This window comes from Ursus maritimus, unplaced genomic scaffold (assembly GCF_017311325.1).
Source record: "Ursus maritimus isolate PB19 unplaced genomic scaffold, ASM1731132v1 scaffold_6, whole genome shotgun sequence".
NCBI classification, from domain to species: Eukaryota; Metazoa; Chordata; class Mammalia; order Carnivora; family Ursidae; genus Ursus; species Ursus maritimus.
In genome coordinates this window covers 81197435-81201489 of record NW_024426774.1, presented here as the reverse complement: position 1 = coordinate 81201489, position 4055 = coordinate 81197435, and the positions used below count along the sequence as shown (strand labels likewise).

Below are 4055 nucleotides of genomic sequence, written 5' to 3'. Positions count from 1 at the left end.
TTGGCATAGAGAATGGGCCCCACAAATATCTGTTACAACTTCCTACTAGATATTTCTACCCGAATGTCCCACCAGCTATCTGGCAACTGACATAAAATGTATTCGGAAAGAAATACATCAAAGAAGGGTATTAAAAAACTAGATTCCTTCCTCATATTTCCAATGGTACCATCATCCATCCATTCTGTAAGATCTGAGAAATCAATGGGTCATCCTTGAATCCTTGCATGTCAAACACCGAGCTGTGCTGACTTCACTTTCTAAATCTCTTTCAGGCCCATCCATTTCCCCTATTCCCATTGCCACTGCCTCATCAAAGCCACCCCAGCCTCTGATCTGGATGCCTGTAACAGCCTCCCATCCAGTCCTATAATCTCCACACCACACAGTCAGCTGAGAGATCAGATCTCGTTCTGCGCACCTGTGGCTAAAGCCTGTCCAGAGACTCTCCTTGCCCTTAGAGCAAAGCCTCACCCTCCTCAGGGCCTTAGTTTTTCTGACTGGGACCCTACAGCCTCTCCAGCCATATCCCACATGCTTCTCCCCAGCCCTGTGCTTCCATCCTCCTCGACTTGGTTTTGTTCCTCGAACACTCCACGTGCTCTCATTTCTGAGCCACGGCTCGTGACAGTCCTTCCACTTGGAATACTCTTTCTTTTTCTTCCCCCTACTAGGGGTAGCTGACTACCTTCTACTCATTTCTCCGTTCCCAACTTAAACATTTGCATCCTCCAAAAAGCCTTCCTTTCCCCTCTCATAAAAACAAAACCAAACACCCCCCCAAAACTGGGATATGACTTGCCTTGAATTCCTATGACCTTCCGTGTCTGCATAGACAGTATTACCCCTGCTTGTTTAAATATTGACCTTATTTGCTGTCCAGGGGAAGGCTCATGTCTGTGTCGTGCTGGGCCCAGGGCCTGGACTTGGTCATATTTGCTGAAGGAATAGGCCAACCAGATTTAAGAGGGGGAAACCTAAAAGACATTATTTTTCCATGTTGAGAGCAGTCAGAGAAGCAGTATGTCTGGGATAGGCACGGGGGAACACTCTAGGATGACGGAAATATTTTGTACTTTGTTTTGGGTGGAGGTAATATGAGGGGATACACACAAAAATCCATCAGGCTATACTGAAGAGTGGAGCATTTCACATACGTAAAACATACTTCAGTAAAAGAAATGAATTATTTTTAAATTGTGGTATAATTCATATGGGGATATAAAAATTCATATGGGTTAAAACAATTCATGTGGGATATAACACTAGAATTCAGTAACAACCCAAGGCATAGAAGTTCCTAAAGATGCTACTTATTTCCCAAAGATCCAGAACAAAATTATGGTGAGTTTTTTGTTTTGTGTGTGTGTTTTTTTTTTAGAGAGAGGGGGAGAGAGAAATGTGGGGAGGATCAGAGGGAGAGGGAGAGAGAGAAACCCAAGCAGGCTCCACGTCCCACAAGCCCCACATCATGACCTGAGCCGAAATCAAGAGTTCGTCACTTAACCCACAGAGTCACCCAGGCGCCCCTTCCTTAAGTCTGTTCTAAAAATGTAATTGCTTCAGATCATTCACACCTTACTTAAATTTGGGGCCCTGAAATATTTTTAGGGAAAGGGATGATTTCAAAGTCATTCTCCCCAGAATCACACATACTCTTTAAAAACCCCATTTCATGGGGACACCTGAGTGGTGCAGTCAGTTGAGCCAAATCTTGGTTTCCGCTCAGGTTGTGCTCAGGGTCGTGAGATCGAGCCCCATGTCGAGACCCACGTCAAGCCCCTGATTGGGCTCTGCGCTCTGCACAGAGTCTGCTTAGGACTTTCTCTCCCTCTGCTCCTCCCACCCCCCCCTCAAATAAATAAATAAAACTTAAAAAAAAACCCATTTCACAAATTAGAGAGGTTTGAATTAATGATACATAATTACATTTCAACGTTTGAGGTATCTAAATTCGGGCAATGACAACTGCTGCTCAGCTTGGGTCCACATTATTTTTAATACTATCACTTTTTCTCCAAGTTGGAACAGGACACAGGGCAAACAATACCATGTGGTTCACTGCCCTGTTTAAAGGGAAGTTGCCATAATACTGACCATTCCAAGCATGTCAAGCATTTTAGGATTGTCGAGTTGTCTTTCTTAGACTAGAATGTAAAACACAGAAAGTTCAACATTCATTTTCTAACTAATAGGCAAAATGCAGAGCGTTTAGGATCTTGTGTTCTGTAAGCTATTTTTCATAAGAAGCTCCCGTGCTTTGTCATGCTGGGGTTCCTAACAGCCCCTCCGGCTCTGTTGACGCTTGTCTGACTGCTCAGCAGTCCTTTGGACCAGGTAAATGCCAGTTTCGAAGCACAGCAATTAAAACATTCTTCAGGTAGGGTGAAAAGCACTGAGGGGAAGCAGTGTGCGTCCAAAATAATGACAGCTAAGCCACTCACCACTAAAAGGGCACTTTCTGCACTTTAGACCAAAGTCATTGCCATCAGCCTTCTCCGGTGATTTTTCTACAAACGTACCTGTTTTGCTTCTGTTCTTGGTATTATTTTAGCCAAAGTTCATTTTCCTTATGCCTCTCTTTGCTACTGGTATTTTGACATTCAAAAATCAAAGGAGAGAAGAATTTAAAACTCCTGATTATTTAATTTAGTGAAGATATTACTTTATCATCACGATCATCATTATTCCCAAGTGAGAGAAAAAAAATTTTTTTTTAAATATATAAAACCCTTTCCAACACCAGAGTAGAAAAACTGAAAGCTTGCCAGCCATCACAGTCTGCCTGTGATCCTTTTCCTGATGGGCAAGCCGAGGTAGCTAACTGGCAAAGGAAAGAGTGTCCCACCGCAGGGGTACTTATGCCTAATTTGGAGCACTCTGTCGCGGTTTCAAAGTATCACCCAGGAAAAGAAAATAATCCGATAAAGTTGACGTTCCCCGGGGAAATGAGAGGGGAGGGGAGGTCGGGGGCCTCTGGGATGGGTGACGGGCAGAGATGATGATGGTGATGGTGGTGATGGTGATGGTGACGGTGGAGGAGATGGTGATGGTAATGATGGTGACGCTCGCCGGCTCCTCTCCCGTTTCTCCATCACTGCCTGTCCTCTCTGCCTCCTCCGTCCCCGCGTGGCCTCTGCCCGGAGAAACACAGCCGCCAGGATTTGCACCCAAACCGCACGTCCTCGAGCGCAAGGCTGCGGCGCCCAGCACCCCGGCACCCCGCCGCGCCCCCCGCGACCCCAGCGCCTCTCAGGGCGCGCACCGCCCGGCTCCCCGCCCGCGCGCCCGGCCCGCCCGACTGGCCCCACACCCCCGCGGGGAGCGCCCGCGCCCCCCGGCCCGCTCCCCTCTGAGCCCCCGCGGCCCGGGCCGCGGTCACTTACGCCAGCGCTGGGCCCCGCCGCCCCGCGGCCCCGAGACAAAGGCTGCGCGGCCGCTGCGCCGCCGGCTGCTCCTCCAGCCGCCGCTGCCGGGGACCGGGAGGAGGCGAGGGGGAGGGGACAGCGGGGAGGGGACGGCAGGGAGGGGCCACCCGGCTGTGGCGGCCCAGACCCCGCTCTTGCTCCCCGCGGCCCGCCTCCCTCCCAGGCGCCGTCCTCCCCCGGTCCTCAGCCCGAAAACCTCCCCCCAAGGGATCGGGGTACCGCCCCTCGGGGGGGCGGGGTGGGAGGAAGAGGAAGAGGAAGGAACGCGCGCGCGCGCGCGCCCGTGTGTGTGTGTGTGTGTGTGTGTGTGTGTGTGTGTGTGTGTGTTGCCTCTTCCCAATCATGATCCTCTCCATCCACCCCCGCGGCCCCGAGCCATCTCAGGAACATGCCAGACTCCGCCGCACCTGTACAACTCTGGAGGCGCTCCCACGGACCTCCTTGCAGTCCACGCACGCTCCTCCTGACGTCCAACCATTTTATGAAGACCAAAACTGAGATCTGGAAGGTGAAATGCCCAAAGACGCAAGGTGGGAGGAGAATGCCAGGGCCCTGAACCCTTTCCGGGTGGGACCCACATCTCACCCGTTTTCCTCTCCCCGCTTGGCTTAGCGCCAATTGCTGGCA

General features: G+C 50.7%; 1 long non-coding RNA gene across 1 annotated transcript; it reads right to left on the bottom strand.

Annotated features, from left to right (window-relative positions):
- Positions 1-1980: 1980 nt before the first annotated feature.
- Positions 1981-3625, bottom strand: LOC121101058. The gene is made up of 2 exons (XR_005833029.1): positions 3387-3625; positions 1981-3136 (listed from the first exon to the last, which is right to left on the bottom strand). It is a non-coding gene; the product is annotated as an uncharacterized LOC121101058 (long non-coding RNA).
- Positions 3626-4055: the final 430 nt, after the last annotated feature.